Source organism: Nicotiana sylvestris, chromosome 9, assembly GCF_000393655.2.
Source record: "Nicotiana sylvestris chromosome 9, ASM39365v2, whole genome shotgun sequence".
Taxonomy (NCBI): domain Eukaryota; kingdom Viridiplantae; phylum Streptophyta; class Magnoliopsida; order Solanales; family Solanaceae; genus Nicotiana; species Nicotiana sylvestris.
The window spans coordinates 92,684,885-92,707,828 of record NC_091065.1 but is presented as its reverse complement, the minus strand read 5'-3'; the positions used below and the strand labels follow the sequence as shown (position 1 = coordinate 92,707,828).

General features: G+C 36.0%; 1 non-coding gene across 1 annotated transcript; it reads right to left on the bottom strand.

Annotated features, from left to right (window-relative positions):
• Positions 1-347: 347 nt before the first annotated feature.
• Positions 348-452, bottom strand: LOC138878791 (small nucleolar RNA R71). The gene has a single exon (XR_011402567.1). It is a non-coding gene; the product is annotated as a small nucleolar RNA R71 (small nucleolar RNA).
• Positions 453-22,944: the final 22,492 nt, after the last annotated feature.

Genomic DNA, 22,944 nt, shown 5'->3' with positions numbered 1-22,944 from the left:
TGCAGGAAGTGGCGATGCCTAGCAATTCTAATGTCACATCCAGCATCGTGAAGCCCAAAATCACTGGGCACTTTGAGCAAAAATAGAGCATGATCCAGCTGTTACATGCAATTCATGGGTCTACCACATGAGGATACGCAGCAACACATTCTAAACTTCTTAAATATCAGTGATACTTATATCACGAATGGAGTCACACCGAACTATATGAGGCTCACACTATTTCCTTTCTCTCTATCGACCGAAGCAAAGATATGGTTGAAGGAGGAATCGGTTAACTCTATTACATCATGGAATGATTTGGCTCGTAAATATTTGGCACGATTTTCTCTTCAAGAAAAATTACAAAGATAAGAAGTGAGATAGTCACCTTTAAGTAGAAGGAGGGCGAGTTATTATATTTTGCTTGGGAGAGGTTTAAGGGGTTGCTTTGCGATTGTCCTCATCATAATAAAGCTAATGACGTTTTGGCTTATACCTTCATAGAAGGGCTATACTAGAGACTAAGAACGTGGTAGATACTGCAGGCGGTAGTCATGTGTTGGAGAAAAACTTTAATGAAATTTATGCATTTTTGAACAAATTCTCCAAAAGTAATCCCTATTGGCAAGGAGAGATAAGCAAACATACAGTCCAAAAACCTGAAGGGGTCCTTGAGCTATATGTTATTTTCGCATTATCGGCACAGGTTGCTAGATTGGCTAACCAGTTCAATAAGATGGCCATGGATCTCAATAAGGAGCAAGTTCAGCCAGTACAAAAAGTTCAAGCATTTTGTGAAGTTTGTGGAGAGGGTCACACGAGTGATCTATGCCCAATAAAACAAGAGTTTGTATGTTTTACATATAATGCAGTCGAGTCTAGGCAAATTAGTATAGGAACACATATAATTCGATATGGAGGAACCACCCAAATTTTTCATGGGGTGGGAATCAAGTTACTTAGAATCAATACAGGCCACAAGCTCCTCAACATCAATATAGACCACCACAGGTTGAACAACCAACAAACCCAATAAGAAATATTGAGGAGATGCTAAAAAAGATAATGGCTGACCATCAAGCCTAAGCGGCAACTCACTCAACAACCATTTAGAATCTAGAGCAACAAATAGGCAACTTGCCAAAGCCCAAAATACTCGGCCCGTTAGGGCCCTTCCAGGTGAAACTAAGTCAAATCCTAAAGCTCATGTTAATACTGTGATGTTGCAAAATGGAAGAGAGCTGGTGGAAGTTCCCTCCAAAAAGAGAAAACAAGCCATTTTTGTTGAAAGAACGGTCAATATGGAAGATAATGTACCAGAAAAGATTGTACCAAAAAGGCGAGATAAAGAAGGGGTGGCATGGACATAATCACCTATAGTGGCTAATCCACCTCCCCCTTTCCCATAGAGATTACAGAAAGTGAAAGACAATGTTTCCTACAAGGAATTCCTGGATATTTTGAAGCAAGTACAAATCAATATCCCATTCGTAAACATCCCGCAGGAAGTGCCCAAATATACAAAATATATCAAATACATAGTGGAAAATAAAAGAAGTATAGCCGAGTTCGAAACTATGGCACCAACAGAAATATACAGTTCACGAATTCAAAGCAAGCTACCTAAAAATTTGAAGGATCCAGGGAGTTTCACTATTTAGATCTCGATTGGTAAGCACATTGTCAGGAAAGCCTTATGTGATCTTGGAGCAAACATCAATTTGATGCCGCTATCTGTGCTTAAGAAATTGGGATTGGTGAGCCGCAACCTACTACACTTATATTATAATTGGCTGATCGATCACTTGTTAGTCCAAAAGGGATGATTAAAGATGTGCTAATCCAAGTGGGTTCTTTCATATTCACTGCTGATTTTATTATCTTGAACTACAAACCTGATCAGGAAGTCCCATTTATTTTTTGGTGTCCATTCCTAGCCACGACTGAGCTATTATTGATATTTGTGAAGGAAAAATGACAATGCGAATGGGCAATCGAGTAGAGGTCTTTAATGTTTACAAAGCACTCAAATTTCCAGTCTATCTCGAAGAGCTATCCCTGATTTCTATAGTGGAAATACTGTGACCTTAGTGATGCCTTATATGAGCCCCAAAGACCCCCTTGAATGAGACTTAACATGGCTTGCAAGTATGTTCATGGGCTTAAAATATTTGGAGAGTTAGATCGACCAGTGACATTGGCTTCTCCTAAACCGTCTATTGAAGAAGCCCCAAACTAGGAGCTCAAGCCTCTACCAGCGCACATGTGCTATACCTACTTGAGGAGTGTTGAAATATTGTAGTGATTAACTCATCAAGCTTGACTACTTTGCAAGAAGAAAAGCTGCTAAGAGTGCTTCGTGAGCACAAAAGAGCCATTGGGTGGATAATTGATGATATTAAGAGAATCAATCTATCGTTTTGCATGCATAAATTTTTTATGGAAGATGTAAACTGCTCAAGTGTCCCATTATAAAGGAGGCCATGAAGAAGGAAGTAATTAAGTGGCTTGATGCAAGTATCATCTTCCCTATTTTTAATAGTGATTGGGTAAGTTCAGTGCAATGTGTGCCTAAAATGGGTGGGATGACTATTGTAGAGAAACTCATGAGCACGTGGAGAAAGGTGGACAAATTAAGGAGATATTCCCCGATGAGCAACTTTTTTCCATCACACATGACCCTTCCCCATGGTACACAAATTATGAATTATGAGTGGAGTTCTCCTTCCTGAAATCCAATCTGAGGCCAAGAAGAGATTCTTGCATGATGCGAATTTTTACTACTTGTATGAGCCATTTTTGTATAGGGAATCCGCTGATAAGTTGATGAAGAGGTGCATTCCGAAAAATAAGGTGTAACAATTGTTGCATGATTGTCATGCCTCGCCTTATGGGGGTCAACATGGAGGCGATAGGATGAATACAAAGATGTTGCAGTTGGGGTTCTATTGGCCAACATTATTCAAATAAGCCCATGCATTTGTTAAGAAGTGTGACCAGTGCTAGAGAACAAGAACAGTCACGAAAAGGCATGAGATACTTTTGAATAATATCATGGAGGTGGAGATTTTGATGTGTGGGACACAGATTTCATGGGACCATTCCCATTGTCAAAAGGGAACAAGTACATCTTGCTAGCAGCGGACTACGTGTCCAAAAGGCGGAGTTCATTCATTGCCAACAAATGATGCCAAGGTGGTGGCCACTTTTTCGATAAATAACATATTCTCGAGGTTTGGGACTCCACATGCCTTGATTAATAATGAAGGAACATATGTTTGTAATCGGTTTCTAAATAGCCTTCTAGCCAAATATAGGGTCTGCCATAGAGTTGCCACTATGTATCATTCGCAAACAAGTGGACAAGCCGAAGTGTAAATTAGAGAAATAAAACAAATATTAGAGAAAATAGTGAGTGCGACCAGGAAGGATTGGGCATCAAAGTTAGATGATGTCTTATGGGAATATAGAACTGCATAGAAAACGCCAATTGGAGCATCTCCATACAAGCTCGTGTATGGGAAGGCATGTTACTTGCAGGTTGAACTTGAACATATGGCGTATTGGGCGGTAAAGAAGTTGAATATTGACTTGGAAGTTGAGATCGAGAAAAGCCTCTTACACTTGAATGAGTTAGATGAGAGCAGGTTGCACGCTTATGAAATGCTAAACTTTACAAGGAGAAAACCAAGAGATGACATGACAGGCGTATCAAACCTCGTCACTACAAACCAGGCCAAAAGGTACTATTATTCAACTCCAGGCTCAAGTTATTTCCTAAGAAGTTAAAATCAAGGTGGTCAGGTCCGTTTGAGGTGGTGAAAGTCACCCCATACGGTGCAATTGAGTTGCGCTCTTTAAATGGAGAAAGGCAACTTTTTGTGAATGGGCAAAGGGTGAAGCATTATTGTGGAGGTGTTATTAATCGTAAGAAGACAAAGGTTCTACTAGTCAATGAGAAAGCGAGGCTCTGCGTCATGCCGCAGATTAAATCAGGCACTTGTTGAGAGGCAACCCAATATTTTCTGCTTTCGTAAATTAGTTTTTCTCTTTTAGTTAGAGTACAATAGTGTTTTTGTTTTTCTTTATAGTCATAGAACGCGTAGGTAGGAGGGATGTTGGAACATGAAAGTGATGTATAAAATATTTGGGCGGAACATAGAGTATTCAAAAAAAATAGGGCGACCCAACATCTAGTCCAGCACCTCGTGCTACACTGGCCCTGGATCTAGAAGCCATTTTTCCAGCCAACGCGTCGCGCTGGTCTGGAGCTAGGTAAGTTTTCTCTTTTATTTTTTTCTTTCATTTTGTTTATTTTCTTAACCCATTGACCCCGACCAATATAGCTGTTTTACTCACCTATTAACCCACTCTCCACTACCCATTCCCGTCCCCATTCAATTTAAAACAAAATGACTATACTCCTTATCCCCCTCTCTCACCCACATATCCCTCTCTCTCTCTCTCTCTCTCGCTCCCCCCTCCTCCGTTTTTTATTCTGTCTCTCAACCCCGCTGCTCTCTCTATCGCGTTCACCTCTTACGCTCTCCGGGGTATGTTCTTCTTCTTTTTCACATGTTTTGCGCTGTTCCCTCTTCCCTTAATCCCCACTATTATATTCCCACCCACAAAGTACTAATAGTGTTAGAACTAGAGTTATACAGTGGGTGAGTTTAGCTGGTGAATTTTGTTGTGATTGTGTGACACGAGGTAGTAAATTACAATTCCCTCTACCTCGTTCAAATTTGGGAGGGTAAATATGCTAACCAATTATTAAATTAACAAGAACACACTAGATATCCACCTCCTGTTTGATGAATTGTTTGAATGAACAATTTGTGCACATGTGAAGTCTGAGTAGCTGAGTGTTTTTGTATGATATTTTGGGTCAAGGGCAGCCCTTCCATAAAGCAAGTAAAGCAACCGCTTTAGACCCCATATTTATGGGGGCCCCATTTTTTTGTAACACCTAATAGACTATGTATAAGTTTAATAAAGAGTTTTGTAAAGTGAAAAATTTTGATTTCTTTCGTTAACAAATATAGAGAAGAAGGATTTGTAATTGCTATGATTTCTACCAAGGAAATTGCACTTGAAATAAATATCGAACCCGAATTTCGTAAGAAACGTGTGATATATAGGAAGTAACAATTTAATGCACATGTTGATAATGAAATCTCAAAATCTTTCGAAGAATCCTTTAGAGTTGATTTATTTTATACATAATAGACAAGGCTATTTTTCATTTCAAAATAGATTTGAACAATTCGAAACATATGAAACAGTAAAAACTAACATCACTAGATGTTGGAAATTTAAAAAATATATTTCCATAATCTTGAATGTTCCTTAAAGCATAATAATCAATTCGATTTTGATGGTCTAGATATATTTTATGAATTAAAAGTATTAAGAAAAATAGTACAATTAAAAAATAACAGGTTAATTATACACTTAATCAAATAAAAAAAATTAATTCTTTTCCAAATGCCTAAATTCTTATGGAATAGTGTTCATAACTCATGTTATTGTTGCTTCAGCGGAAAGAAGTTTTCAAATTAAAATGGATAAAATCTTATCTAAGAACAACAATGTCACAAGAAAGGTTAAATGGATTAGCGATATTGTCAATTGAGAAATACTTATTAGGAGTTATTGATTATAAGAAAATTATTAATAACTTTGTATCTAGGAAAAGCTAAAAAAATTATCTTCAAATAAATAATTAAAAAAATTTAAGAGTTAAGGCCCCTCATAAAGTTTGACTTTAGGCCACAAAATTTGTCGGGCCGCCCCTGTTTTGGGCTAAATGTGGGGTGTTTTGGGGTGGGTTGACATCACCTGAAGCTTGTTACCAATGAATGTCATGCCATAACCCCCTACCCACGACCTTTTGTATGTGTCATATATGTTGTATTTTATTGTATTGTTAGGATAGGTAAGTGTATCGTATTCCTTTATAGTAATCGGGGGTCGTGCTTCTCATGCTTGAAATCCTACTAAGACGCATTGTGCTATAGTCGACTAGTTTCTGTAAGATAGTTTGTTATTGGCAAGTTGGAAGTTGGATTCTTCCCACATCGGAAGAAAGAAGTTCCGTGCATGTCATGTGAAACACTCCCGGGACCGACCTTACTCGTACCGTGCCTGTTAGCCTCGGAACTGATCATTATGAAATAGCACATAACAGGCACGAGATTGTCTCAACAAGCACGAGATTGTATCAACAGGCACGAGACTGACTTAACAGGCACGAGATCCTAGAGTTAATTATTTATTTTAATTTTAAATTCAAAATTCGAATAAATAGTCGTGTCTGTTTGTGAAACAAGACATCCTATCAGAAAGGGTCTGTTGGTTGCCTATAAATACACAAGAATTCCAACGAAGTGGATATAGAAAATCACAAGTGTTACTGCAGGCTTTGTTGTATCCTGAAGAGAATCGTTTTGTATTTTCCCTAAATTAGTATACAGGCGATAACTCTTTAAGGACAGTCAATTTTCACGCCTCAAAGCCAGTTGTGATTATTATTTTTCTAACAATCTTAAAGAGTTGTTCTGCTATGGAGAAATTGATGTCTGTTGTTGAGAATCCGAAGGAGTTCATCAAACTTGATCGCTTTGATGGAACGAACTTTACCCGTTGGAGAGACAAGATGATATTCTTGTTGTCCGCTCTCAATATCTACTATGTTCTTGATTTTGCCTTGCCTCTGATGCCTGAGCCCACATCAGAAGATTCTGACATAGTCAAGGAAGAAAGGAAGAAACGAGAACATGATGAACTGTTGTGTCGCGGCCATATTCTGAATACTTTGACAGATCGACTCTATGATCTTTACTGCAATCTGAAGTCGCCAAGAGAGATTTGGACTGCTCTACAAACTGCATACCAGAATGAAAAACGAGGTATTGACAAATTCCTGGCTCTGCAGTACTTTGAATTTAAAATATTTGATACTAGGCCTATAATGGATCAGATTCATGAACTGCAAATCTTAGTATCAAAACTAAGTGATCTTGAAGTTAAAATTCCTGATGCACTTCAAATAGGTGCTATTCTTTCGAAATTGCCTTCCTCTTGGAATGACTATAGAAAGAAAATCCTACATTCTATGGATAAAATGACTGTGGAACAATTTCGTACTCACATTCAAATTGAAAGTGAGACTCGTGCTCGTGATGTTATTAGTCAGCCTTCGAGTTCCGCAGTCAATTTTGTCAGTCAGAATGGTTCAGGAAGTGGGAACAAACATCTGAAAGTTTCCAAAAAGTCTTCTTTTAAAAAGAGAAAGAACTTTAGTTGTCATCATTGTGGAAAGAAAGGCCATATGATTCGGGACTGCAGATATAGAAAGGCAGGAATAAATTTCAATGCAGGCAATACCGAAAAGTCTAGAAAGATTGAAAAATCTGGAAATTCTGAAAAGGCAAACATAGTGGAAAATTCTGCCCAAGGACTGGTTGCCATGGTTTCCGCAATGCAAATTGGTATGGTCACAGAGTTGAATGTGGCTACCGCTGCTACAAATACTCAAGACTGGTGGCTAGATTCGGGTGCTACTATTCATGTCTGTTATGACAAGAAGATGTTCAAGACATATGCAGAAGTGCAGGATTCTGAACAAGTCTTGATGGGAAACCATGTTGCGGCAGATGTTGCTGGAAAAGGAAGTATTGAGATTAACTTCACATCTGGCCAGAAGTTGACGTTACTGAATGTGTATCATGTTCCTGATATGAAGAAAAACTTAATGTCCGCTGCTTTGCTGTCAAAGAAAGGCTTCAAGATAGTTATTAGTCTGATCATGTAATAGTGTCTAAGAATGGTGTTTTTGTTGGAAAAGGCTATAACTGTAACGGCATGTTCAAATTGAGTATTAATGAAATAAATTATGTTTCTGCTTACATCGTTGAGTCTGATTCTTGTTTATGGCATGCTAGACTAGGACATTTAAATTTTGGCTCCTTGAATTATATGTCCAAAAATGGTTATATCTCATGTAAAACTCAACATATAAAATGTGAAATTTGCATACAAGCAAAGATGACAAAGAAACCATTTCGTAAAGTTGAAAGATCCACAGAACTATTAGATTTAATACATTCAGACTTGTGTGAATTAAATGGAGAATTAACTAGAGGAGGCAAAAGATATTTTATTACTTTTATAGACGACTTCTCTAGATTTACATATGTTTACCTACTTAGAACTAAGGACGAAGCTTTTCAAAAGTTTAAAGAATACAAGTCTGTTGTGGAAAATCAAAGGAGTAGGAAAATTAAAATTATTCGAAGTGATAGAGGCGGAGAATATTTTTCTAACGAATTTAATAAGTTCTGTGAAGAGCATGGCCTAATACATCAAATGAGTGCCCCTTATACTCCTCAACAAAATGGGTTAGCGGAAAGAAAAAATAGAACTTTGGTGGATATGGTTAATGCTATGTTACTTAATGCACATTTGCCACATAATTTATGGGGTGAAGCACTACTAACTGCATGTTATATTTTAAATAGAGTGCCTTCAAAAAGTATGCATATTTCGCCTTATGAGCTTTGGAATGGTAGAAAACCAAATTTAAATTATTTTAAAGTGTGGGGGTGTATATCCTATTATAGAGTACCTGACCATCAAAGAACAAAATTGGGTCCTAGAGGAATTAAAAGTGTTTTTATAGGATATGCACAACACTCCAAAGCTTATAGACTGCTAGATCTAGAATCTAATGTCATTATAGAATCTATACATGTTGAATTTATTGAAAATAGATTTATAAATGACAATGTTGATGAAATGACTGAAATAAATGGAAAACGTATTGATGCTAATAAATTGTCGCTTTCTGAAATTATTAAAACTAAGGAAAGAAGTGATGATATGCAGATAGAACCAAGGAAAAGCCAAAGAATAAGAAAGGAAAAACATCTTGGTTCTGATTTTATTTCTTCACAATCTATAGTATTTCTTGTTGAAGGAGATAGGACAAACGTTTGTAATCAAATTCCAATTGTATTAAATGTTGAAGAAGACCCAAAGACGTTTCAAGAAGCAATGTCTTCTAGAGACGCTGCTTTTTGGAAAGAGGCCATTAATGATGAAATGGACTCAATTATATCCAACAACACTTGGGTTTTGGTTGATCTTCCTCTTGGATCAAAACCTATAGGTTGTAAGTGGGTCTTTAGGAGAAAGTACAATACAGATGGTTCTGTCCAAACCTTCAAAGCAAGATTAGTTGCAAAAGGTTTCACTCAAAAGGAAGGCATAGACTATTTTGATACATATGCTCCTGTTGCAAGAATAACATCCATTAGAGTCCTTTTATCCTTGGCCTCTATCTATGATCTTTACGTACATCAAATGGATGTTAAAACAGCCTTTTTAAATGGGAACCTTAGTGAAGAAATATATATGCAACAACCTGAAGGATTTGTTCTTCCGGGAAACGAGAAGAAAGTTTGTAAATTGATAAAGTCTCTTTATGGTCTTAAACAAGCGCCTAAACAGTGGCATGAAAGATTTGATAGTGTAATACTATCAACCGGATTCGTACATAATAATGCAGACAAGTGCATTTACTCTAAATTTACAAAAGAATATGGAGTAATAATTTGTTTATATGTCGATGACATGCTGATTTTTGGTACGAATCTACAAGGAATTACCGAGACCAAAAAGTATCTAACCTCAATTTTTAAAATGAAGTTGATACTATTTTGGGAATCAAGGTCAAAAGAGATAACAAGCAAGTGACTTTGTCACAAGCACATTATATAGATAAAATCCTTACTAAATTCAGTCATTTAGGAATAAAGGGGTATAATACTCCTTATGATTCTAGTGTTAAGCTAACTGCAAATACTGGAAGAGCAGTAGCACAGTTGGAGTATGCAAGTGCGATAGGTAGTATGATGTATGCAATGCATTGCACTAGACCCGACATTGCATTTGTTGTTTGTAAACTTTCAAGGTTTACCAGTAATCCAGGTAATGATCATTGGAAAGCAATAAGTAGAGTACTTGGATATTTAAAATATACAAAGCACTTAGGCATTTGCTATAATGGTTTTCCTAATGTATTAGAGGGATATTCTGATGCAAGTTGGATTACAAGTGTTAATGATAATAAATCCACATCAGGATGGATATTTACTCTAGGCGGTGGAGCCATTAGTTGGGCATCCAAGAAACAAACATGTATTTCCCATTCTACTATGGAATCTGAATTTATTGCATTAGCAGCTGCTGGAAAAGAAGCAGAATGGCTGAGGAATATGTTACTTGATATAAAGTTGTGGCCACAACCTATGCCAGCCATTTCCATATTCTGTGATAGTGAGACTACAATGTGTGTTGCTCACAATAAAATATATAATGGGAAATCGAGACATATAAGCTTGAGACATGCTTATATAAGAGAATTAATTACAAATGGAGGCTATAGCTATAATATATGTGAGATCAAATAAGAATTTGGCTGATCCACTTACGAAGCCATTAGGTAGAGATGTAGTACAACAAACTTGTGGAGGGATGGGGCTGAGACCCTTAAATTAAATACAAGGAATAGGAACCCCACTTTGAGTTAGTATACACTCTAACAATATAAGTTCAATGGGTAATAACAAGTTACTTGTATTGTTTAAGCACTGATCTCCTCTTTAGGAGCCCTAATTCTATTGTACTACTTACTGTTATATGAGGAGTTAAGGAGTTGTTAAATGCTTGTTATAACAGGGGCATAAAGACAAACTCCAAAGTGCATACTGTTACATGAAGAGGTTGATTAATCTTAATGGAATTATTAATGTCTGGAGTAACAGGGACATATTAACTAATTCCACCTATATGAATATTGAAGTGGTGCCGCTTCTAGCAAGATTTAAAGGGTTGATCTTGTAAATATTCATGAATTCAGGATGAGCACATGGCCGTAAACGTGCTAAAGCGAATACTGGATTTTCTAAGCTACTAGATAACGCTGTGTGTGTGGTATTTTCGGTTTTGGCACAAGGATTTGTGGTTCAAATCTTAAGATACCATTAACTTCGTCAAAACTTTAATATACTTACACTAAAGGAAAGTTCAAATCTGTAAAAGATACTTTCAATTATTCACAAGTGTTATGAAGTGAAATAACAAACTAGTGGGGGATTGTAAGATAGTTTGTTATTGGCAAGTTGGAAGTTGGATTCTTCCCACATCGGAAGAAAGAAGTTCTGTGCCTGTCATGTGAAACACTCCCGGGACCGACCTTACTCGTACCGTGCCTGTTAGCCTCGGAACTGATCATTATGAAATAGCACATAACAAGCACGAGATTGTCTCAACAGGCACGAGATTGTCTCAATAGTCACGAGACTGACTCAATAGGCACGAGATTGTCTCAACAGGCACGAGACTGACTCAACATGCATGAGATTAACTCAACAGGCACGAGATCCTAGAGTTAATTATTTATTTGAATTTTAAATTCAAAATTCGAATAAATAGTCGTGTCTGTTTGTGAAACAAGACATCCTATCAGAAAGGGTCTGTTGGTTGCCTATAAATACACAAGAATCCCAACGAAGTGGATATAGAAAATCACAAGTGTTACTGCAGGCTTTGTTGTATCCAGAAGAGAATCGTTTTGTATTTTCCCTAAATTAGTATACAGGCGATAACTCTTTAAGGACAGTCGATTTTCACGCCTCAAAGCCAGTTTTGATTATTATTTTTCTAACAGTTTCTTTGATAAGGTGTGATACATGGAATATTATTGTGTGACATGGAGAAGTCTTGAGTACCATTGCCTTCGTTGTGCAATACATGCGTGCTTTATAGGCAACTATTGTGAGTATTTTGCATAGAGCCTTCGGTTCTAAGTGTGGGGTCATCTTCGACTTTTACTTTAACCTTAGAAGTTTCTTGATTATTTCTCACATATGAGGTGAATATTTTGTAGGTTGGAATGGCTCGTCATGGTGCATGAAAAATGAAGGGTGCGGGGAAGTCCTCCACTACTGCTCCCCCTCCCAAAAAGTGCAAATAGGGTGAGGGATCATCTAGGCAAGCAAAAGGAAAGCAGTTGCTGAGGGGTCTAGAAACACACCTTTGGGACTGCTGACTAAGTTAAAATTGGTTCGCGAGGATGCTATCCAATGGTACCATTCGTTCGAGTCGTATGGGAGATATGTTTCGGAGATGGGGATCAATATAATCTCTTTGGACAGGAACTTCCTCAGGTGCTAGAGAGGTTGAAAATCTTGAAGATGGATAAACTGCTGGAGTGTCCTGGGGACGCAAACTTGAGCATGGTAAATGAGTTGTATGCCAATTGGAACGAGGACAGGCACATGTCATAGGTGAGAGGAAATAAGGTGCCACTTTATAGGGAGTCTTTGTGCAAGTTCCTAGGGGTTGACTGTCCAAACTTGAAAATTTTGCCAAGGTTTGTAAAGAGCCCAACATATATGGACATTCTTCATATTCTTTGTGGAGTATATTCAAATGCCAAGTGGCCAAGGACCAAGGGTCGCGGCCATAATGAGCTCTTGCGGGTTGATTTTAACAAGACTACTAAGGTGTGGCAGAATTTTATGAAAACAAGGTTGATGTTGGTGGACACAACACGGGATGCACTCGGGCTAGGATGTGCCTGATTTATTTTCTGAAGACTGGGCGGCTGATCAATGTTGGTAATATTATAATTGGATAGATGGCCTACATGTTGCTCGGGCGGAAGGTAAAAAGGTATTTCTATGGCAACCTTCTAACACAATATATGTTATCTTGCGAGGTGCTTGAGTACTCAAGGTATGATGAGGTGGTGGAAGCTCCTAAGGGATTCATGGACATCATGACATTGCTAGACACCACTACTAAGCTGAGCACGGCAGCTCAAAATGAGCGTGATGAGAACTTCAACAAGTATATCTATAGGTTGTTGAACTTGATGATGCGCTAGCTTGGAGTAACAGATGAGGAGAGGACGCAGCTAAACATTGAGTACTCATTGTCTCAGTGCTACAAAGGAGATGTTGAAGGATTGCGTATAGGTGTTTGTAACACGCAACGGAAGATAATAACGATCCTAGAAAGATTTTTTCGTGTTTAAAATTTATTTACGTGTCAAAGATCGGATCTAAGACGTACCTGGTGAAGACTGTGTAGATAATAACAATCCTAGAAAGATTTTTTCGTGTTTAAAATTTATTTACGTGTCAAAGATCGGATCTAAGACGTACCTGGTGAAGAAAGTCTTGTTTCAAATTCTTCGATAGTGCGAAGACTCTACGCGTATCCACACCGAGACCGATCCTTGCTATCAACTCTTTGATCAATGAAACCCGTGAACAAAATTGAACGAATTATTGTGTTGAAATTTTTCTCAAAAATCTCAACTCAATGTTATAAGAAGAACAAGAAACATTTTTCTTGTAATTGTATTTTCTCTCTTGGCTTGTGTTGCACTCTCACTTTCACAAAATGATTTTTCTTCTCAAGAATTAATGTGGCAAATTTTCTTCCATCACCCTTTATATAACATCACCTATAAACCCTTTTCCTATTTGGTTGAGGTAATGATTTAATTTGGGTAAAAATTTATTCCAAAAATAAACTTAATGGAATTTTCTATAAAAATTCGAATCCCATTCTCAAAGGGATTGAAGTGTCGAACGCTACTTAGTCCAATTGGACTTTCACGTCTTTACAATTCCAATTCCATATTGGAGAATAAATTAATATTATATATAACATTTATATAAATTAATAATAACTTATATTATATATATCATATATTTCAACTAAGAGAAATAATTTAATTTTTCTATTCCAAATAGAAAACTTCAATTTGTTCACAATATTAATTATATCCTCTGTGCTAGCAAAGAATATAATAGTATTTCATTTTGACTAATAAATTAATCTATTTGACTAATTAAATTTCTTAATTTAATTAACAAATAATAAAGTAATTAATCCTTTAGTAAAGATCAGAACACTCGTTAGTGTGCGACCCCATAGGTTCAATACTAAACCAGTAGTAAATTGACCACATCAATATACTAATCAAGGGTGACGTCTAGCAACACTCTTTAAAGACCGGATAGCATGAAGTATACAATTTACTCTCAAGAACCAGTAGAAGAATAATGTAGTAATTCCTTCTGTCCTTATAGCTTTGGATCACCCTAGGATATGGTTCAACTGTCAAATCCTAATAGGCGACCAACTATGTGTTCATGTCAAGTATAATCGACCATTGAATGGCCTAAGAAACTCTTTTCTTCTTTCATTCAATTGCCCTGGCCAAGGTCTTAATTTGGTCGTTTATAATTCACGACAACATGGAGCTTAAACTCATTATCAAGAGTTGATAGATTCCATCTTGATCAATCATTAATTCTACAAGTATTTAATCGTACCCAATATCCTTTCAACTATCGCTCTAAGGCCATAGGTGTCTGGTATCAAAGCACAATAAATAACTTGTCAATTACTATGACGATCACAGGTCAAAGGAAATTCTTACATCACATTCTTCAAGAGAATATCCTATTGACAGTTTATGGTAATTCTAACCATTAGGAATTATCCAATGAGTCGGTTCAATGATCATATCTCTATATGCATCATCTATTTATGTGATTTAGTTAATGAGATCAACTAATCTTTATCCCATAAAGACGATCACATAAATATTGATCTAACCGGATTACTAATGTCCAAATTAATAATCCTACGATCAAGAACAAATTTAGATTAAATTGTAAGAGAATTTGCTCTCATTATCATGATCTCTATCACAATGACAAGCCTCAAAATTTAATCTAGGACCTTATCAAATTAATCAAACAAATAATAATAACTATGATAAAAGAATGCCATATATTTTTATATCGAATAACGTTCACAAAAATATGTTCAAATCATCAAATATGAGATTGGATCTAGGGCATATCTGCTATATCCCTAACAATCTCCCACTTGCGCTTGAGCCAATCATTCTTGTACTTTATTCCCAATTTTCACTTGTGCTTGTCAAACTCCTTTGCACCAAGAGCTTTAGTGAATGGGTATGGAGCATTTTCCTTTCCATCAACCTTTTGAATCTAGAAATTTCCACGTCCAATAATTTCTCTTATCAAGTGATCCCTTGGCAGAACGTGTTTGGATTTTAGGTGTGATTTTTGTTCTTTTTCTTGAGCAATGGCTCCAGTGTTGTCGCACAACAATGGAATCGCACTTTCTATTGAAGGAACCACACCAAGTTTAGTTAAGAACTTTTTCATCCATACAGCTTCCTTAGCAGCTTTACTAGCTACTATATATTCTGCTTCAGTCACCGAATCAGCTACTGTAGCTTGTTTGGAACTTTTCCAACTCACTGCACCACCACTTAAGGTGAATACATAACCAGAAATAGATTTACTATCATTTCTATCTGAAGAGAAACTTGCATCAGTATAACCTTCAAGCTTCAACTCAGAATCTCCATAGATGAGGAATTGGTCTTTAGTCCTTCTTAAGTACTTAAGAATGGTCTTCACCACCTTCCAATGTTCCTCACCAGGATTTGCCTGATAGCGGCTAGTCACTCCAAGTGCATAAGCCACATCAGGACGTGTACATGTCATGGTATACATGATAGCTCCCACTGCACTAGCATATGGGATCCTACTCATGCGTTCTCTCTCTTCAAGTGTTTTAGGACAATCCTCCCTACTGAGAGTAATTCCAGTGCCTATCGGTAGATAGCCTCTTTTGGAATTATCCATATTATACCTCTTTAAGATGGTATCAATGTACAAAGACTGGAAAAGTCCAAGTAGCTTCCTAGATCTATCTCTATAGATCTTTATTCCTAATATATAAGCTGCTTCTCCCAAGTCTTTCATGGAGAACTGTTCAGATAGCCAAATCTTAGTACTTCGTAATGACGGTATGTCATTCCCTATGAGCAATATATCATCAACATACAACACTAAGAATATAATTGTGCTCCCACTAACCTTTTTGTACACACAAGGTTCTTCTTCGCATCTAACAAAATTGAACTTTTCAATTGTCTTGTTAAATAGAATATTCCAACTTCGAGAAGTTTGCTTTCGTCCATAAATGGATCTTTATAGCTTACAAATTATATTATGATCAGACGAAGATGTGAAACCTTCAGGTTGTGTCATGTACACATCCTCTTCTAGCTCAGCATTAAGGAAAGTTATTTTCAGATCCATTTGCCATATTTCATAATCACAGTATGCTGCTATAGCAAGCAAAATCCGAATTGATTTGAGCATTGCCACGGGAGAGAAAGTTTCGTCATAATTGACTCCTTCTTTCGATATCCCCTGGCAACAAGACGGGCTTTGTAGGTCTCCACCTTTCTGTCTGCTCCAATCTTTTTCTTAAAAACCCATTTACAACCTATAGGTTTTATATCCTTTAAAGGTTCAACTAAAGTCCATACTTTATTTTCCTTCATAGATTCCATTTCGGATTCCATGGCCTTTTGCCACTTCTCATAATCAGATATTTATATAGCCTCTTCATAGGTCTTAGGGTCATCATCATTATGATCAACCTTATTTGATACATCATCTTGTACTATTAAATTTAATCTAGTTGGTATATGACGTTCTCGTGTAGACCTTCTAAGAGGTACTTGTACAACCTGTTTACCTTGTGCTGGATTTGGTTATTGTTCAATTTGGTTTGGAACTGGTTCATTAACCTGTTCTTGAACTTCATTTAGTTCTTGAACTTCAACCGTTGAAGATGGCAACTTCCTTGGAAACTTCAAAACATCCAATAAAGGTTCTTCAACATGGGTCTCATGATCTTTAGATTGTGTTGATTCATTAGTTTCTTGAACTTCATCAAGTTCTATTTCTTTATTATAATTTCCTTCTAAAAGAAATTCCCTTTCCAAAAAGGTTGCTCCTCTAGCTACAAACACTTTATGGTCAGAAGGGTGATAGAAATAATATCCCATTGTTTCCTTGGGGTACCCAAATGAATCTACACTTATCAGATCTTGAGTCAAGTTTATCAGACTGTAGTCTCTTAATATAAGCTGGACAACCCCAAACTTTAATATGTTTAAGGTTAGGCTTACATCCTTTCCATATCTCATATGGTATTGTAGAGACCGACTTAGTGGGAACTTTATTAAGTATGTTGCTGCTTCCAAATCATATCTCCATAAATTTATTGGAAGATCAGTGCACCCCATCATGGATTTTACCATATCTAATAAGGTTCGATTTCTCCTTTCAGACACACCATTATGTTGTGGTAGTCCTGGAGGTGTCCACTGGGAGAGAATCCCATTCTCTTTGAGATATCTAGTAAAATTTTCACTAAGATATTCTCTACCTCTATCAGACCTTAGTACTTTGATACTTTTACCAGTCTGCTTCTCAACTTCACTACGAAACCTTTTGAACATTTCAAAAGATACAGACTTGTGTTTCATAAGATACACAAATCCATATCTTGACATATCATCAGTGAAGGTGATAAAGTAAGAATATCCACCTCTAACTTGAATTTTCATGGGCCCACAAACATCTGTATGAATTAGTCCCAATAATTCAGAAGCTCTTTCTCCACTTCCAGTAAATGGAGATTTGGTCATTTTTCCTTTGAGACAAGATTCACAAGTTGGATATGATTCAAAATCATATTTGTCAAGGTACCCTTCCTTGTACAACTTGTTAATTCTTTTCTCTCCAATATGACCAAGCCTACAATGCCAAAGGTATGCATGATTTACTTGATCATCTCTTTTCCTCTTAAGACTTGAAACATGCATAATCGAATTTGCATTCACATTAGGTAAGACATAAACGTCATGTTGGAGATAGTCGTTCACATATAAATTATCACTATAATAAATAGAGCAAATACCATTGCTTATATTAATGCGAAAACCTAGTTTGTCTAACATTGAAGCTGAAATTATGTTCGAAACAAATTTAGAAATGTAATAACAATCAACCAACATAAGTACTTTGCCCGTAGGCATTATTAAAGAAATTGATCCTACAGCTACGGCCGCAACTTTTGCACCATTTCCAACTTGTAGATTAACTTCTCCTTTTTTTAGCCTCCTACTTATCTTAAACCCTTGTAACATATTACAGATGTTATAACCACTGCCAGTATCTAATACCCACAGTGAAGAATTAGTAGTAGCTAAAGAAACCTTGAAAATATTTTTCATTAATGTCTCACCTTGTTTCTTGTCCTTTAGAGTTGCAGCAGTTTCTCTTCCAATGCCCTTTCTTCTTACAGTGAAAACATTCATCATCATATACTGACTGCAAAATCAAATCTTCAGAAAGCTCTTCACCAAGCTTGTACCCCAACTTCTCATGTTCTTCTGTAAGAACAATCATATAATTGACAAGAGGTCCAACTGGAGAGTTTTTAATGTCCAATTGTGTATCAACCATCTTCTTAAGATATTCAATGATTGCAATTGGATCCATATTTTGATGATTCCTCTGGTGTTCAGAATCATAAAAGCGAGAATGATGTGTTTAATAACAAGGCATTCTTCCAAGTATTTTTGATAAACCTTGGTGCCTTGAACATCATTCTCTGGTGGATTATCTTTGCAGGCTTATCGATCACATCAATGAGCTTTTCATGCATGAGAACAATTCTCAAATTTCTATACCAGTCATCAAAGTTCGGTCCTACCACCTTGTTGGTCTTAAGTATTTCGCGCAGTGATATAACAGACATATTGAGAAATCTGAAATATAGAAAAGAAAAGGCAATAATATAAGAACATATTTGCATATATCATAAAGACATGGACTTTAATCTAAATGATATTTCCACTAATTATTTTAGACTATTTACCCTCATTATAGTTTACGAAATCTTTATTTCTATTAGTGGAGTAAAGGAATCCTTTAACAATATGTATGAGCCCCTTGGAAGTCAAGTCGTTTCTCACATATATTTTAAAGGTAGGTACTCTTACCAATTGTATCCCCATACAATTTTCTTTAATAGCTCTATGTCAAATAGTCCCCTGGTAGTCAGGTCGATCCTATTGGCATAGCTGAGTTCAACCATCATGATAGCAAAGAACTTATTAAATTTTATACTCCCCCGGGTGGTCCAAGCGTCTAGTGTAAAATTGAATAATTCTTTCAATCCATACATCTAATGCAATAAATAATTTTAACATATTCTCGAACTATAAGTCTCCTGGTAGTCAGACCGCTCCTTATAAACAAGAAATAAGTAAAATTATTTACCTTGATGGATAGCTCTATAATAAAATATCTTATAGTTTATTATTTAAGAACCCAAATTTTAGTAAGAGGGAATTGTTACTAAAACAACTTTTAATAACATGAAGATCAGATCTTTTACAACATGCGAATTTAGTGCAAGTTGTCTACATGCTTAGTCCTGGATTGATTTATATCACATGTAATAAATAATTCAAAATTATGTAACGAACAAGCATGTGACATAAAAACAAAATTCAACATCTTCTAACATGTTTATCTTATATATAACATAAAAATAATTCATGCCAGAAAACTATTCTTAATTAACATCTCATGAACTAATAACAATTAAAAATAACAATAGAATCATGTAACCTATTATAGATTCCCGTCGTATTTAATAAAAAGTTTCAAATTCAAGTTTTGAACTAGCTCAATAGTTATATGAATACATATATTATCCACAATAAAATAATATCAACATTCAAATGATTTGACTATTGCACAATACACATGTATTATGATTTGAACTCTTCAAATATAATATTAAAATATTTCTTAAATAAATTTTAGACACAATAAACCACAGCTCTGATACCACTGAAGGATTGCGTATAGGTGTTTGTAACACGCAGCGGAAGACAATAACAATCCTAGAAAGATTGTTTTGTGTTTAAAATTTATTTACGTGTCAAAGATCGGATCTAAAACGTACCTGATGAAGAAAGTCTTGTTTCAAATTCTTCGATAGTGCGAAGACTCTACGCGTATCCACACCGAGACCGATCCTTGCTATCAACTCTTTGATCAATGAAACCCGTGAACAAAATTGAACGAATTATTGTGTTTAAATTTTTCTCAAAAATCTCAACTCAATGTTATAAGAAGAACAAGAAACATTTTTCTTGTAATTGTATTTTCTCTCTTGGCTTGTGTTGCACTCTCACTTTCACAAAGTGATTTTTCTTCTCAAGAATTAATGTGGCAAATTTTCTTCCATCACCTTTTATATAACATCACCTATAAACCTTTTTCCTGTTTGGTTGAGGTAATGATTTAATTTGGGTAAAAATTTATTCCAAAAATAAACTTGATGGAATTTTCTATAAAAATTCGAATCCCATTCTCAAAGGGATTGAAGTGCCGAACGCTACTTAGTCCAATTGGACTTTCACGTCTTTACAATTCCAATTCCATATTGGAGAATAAATTAATATTATATATAACATTTATATAAATTAATAATAACTTATATTATGTATATCACATATATATTTCAACTAAGAGAAATAATTTAATTTTTCTATTTCAAATAGAAAACTTCAATTTGTTCACAATATTAATTATATCCTCTGTGCTAGCAAAGAATATAATAATATTTCATTTTGACTAATAACTGAATCTATTTGACTAATTAAATTTCTTAATTTAATTAACAAATAATAAAGTAATTAATCCTTTAGTAAAGATCAGAACACTCATTAGTGTGCGACCTCATAGGTTCAATACTAAACCGGTAGTAAATTGACCACATCAATATACTAATCAAGGGTGACGTCTAGCAACACTCCTTAACGACCGGATAGCATGAAGTATACAATTTACGCTTAAGAACAAGTAGAAGAATAATGTAGTAATTCCTTTTGTCCTTATAGCTCTAGATCACCCTAGGATATGTGTGATGACTCAAAATGTCATCTTTAAATTAAATAATCATCTCGGTATTTTTAAGACCTTAAAAAGCGGTACCAATAATTTCTCGACTTTCGTGCGCAATCCGTATAATTTTCTGGGAGGTTTTTATGTGAAAAATGGATTAAATTGTGAACTAGAGCTTTAAAACTCAACTGAGTTGACTTCGGTCAATATTTTAAGCAAACGAACCCGGATAAAAGTTTTGACCATTCCGGTAGTTTTGTATCGTGATTTGGGACTTGGTCATATGGCCGAATTCAAATTTGGAGGTCCCTAGATTAAATTATCGCCATTTAACGGAATCTAGAAATCTAAGGTTAAAGATTTCCTAGGTTTGACCGGGGAGTTGACTTTTTGATATCAGGGTCGGAATCTAGTTCTAAAAATTTTTATAGCTTTGTTATGTCATTTATGACTTGTGTGCAAAATTTGAAGTCAATCGGACTTGATTTGTTAGGTTTTTGCATCGACTATAGAAATTGGATGTTCTTAGTTTCATTAGGCTTGAATGGGGGTGTGATTCACGATTTTAGCATTATTTGATGCGATTTGAGATTTCGACTAAGTCTGTATTATGTTTTAGGACTTGTTGGTGTATTTTGTTGAGGTCCCGAGGGCCTTGGGTGGATTTCGGAAGGTTAACGGATATAAAAAGGCTGCTGAATTTTCTTTTACAGTATATGAACAGTACAGTGTACAATACCCCATGAACAGCACCGTGTACAGTACCCCGTGAACAGTACCCCGTGAATAGTGCCGTGTATAGTACCCGTGAACAGTAAAAACGCGTGAACAGTAACCCTCAAATCCCATTTTCCATTTTTGTCAAATTGGAGCTCGGGAAGAGGCGATTTTTGGGAGATTTTCAGAGAAAACAACGGGGTAAGTGTTCTTAACTTAATTTTGGTTAGATTACCTGGATCTATTACTAGTTTTGGTATTAAATCTATGAATTTAGTTAGAAGAGTTTGAAAACTCTCTCGGATAGATTTGAGGATTTGAGGGTCGAAATGTTATCGAAATTTAGTAATTTTGGTATGGTTACACTCGTGGTTGGATGAGGTTTCATATTCCGTAATTTTTATCGGTTCCGAGACGTGGGCCCCACAGGCAAATTTTTAGTGCAATTTCGGATTTTTAATGGAAAATGTAGAATTTCATATGGAATTGATTCCTATTATTTTTATTGACTGAATCAAATTATTCCATATGAATTGATTACCTTGGTTGCAAAGCAAGGTAAGTGTTTGGTCTAACCTTAGCTTGAGAGATTAGGAGCTGTGTCCTATCTGTTATGTGTTATTTGTTGAGTACGACGTATAGGCATGGTGATGAGTATCTATACGTTGGTGTCAAGCATGCCCGTGAGTCTTATACTTTGATTAATCTGACTCTGTTTCGTAGGGTATATGCTCTATATGATAATTTCTATTGAGGAATATGACTTGTGGAAGTATTATTGTTTTAATGTTGTTTCCCTTGCCGGGATTTGATTGTTGTACTATTGTTCCCTTACCGGGATTTTATTGTGATTTCATTTATTTCCTTGCCCTTATTTCTTGTGATTGTTGTTTGAATGAGGAAGTGTGTTAAAGCACGAAGGGTGATGCCGTGTATGATTTTGTGAGGAAGAGTGTAAAGCACGAAGGGTGATGTCGTGCCGCACGATGTACAATTCCGTGCCGATTATATTGATTTTATGGTAAGGAAGAGTGTAAATCACAAAGGGTGATACCGTGCAGTTTATATTGATTCTTATGGTGAGGACGAGAGTAAAAGCGTGAAGGGTGATGTCGTGCACTTGTCCTTGATTTTTCCTGATTCTAACTGAGTTATGTTGTCCTGTACGTTTATTTACTGATTTTCCGTTATTACTTGATTTTATTTCGATGTTATAGATTCCCTTACCCTATTTGCCTTGTGTTTGTTGCTTGGGTGAGGAAGAGTGTAAAGCACGAAGGGTGATGTCGTGTATTATTTTGGTGAGAGAGTGTTAAAGCACGAAGGGTGATGCCGT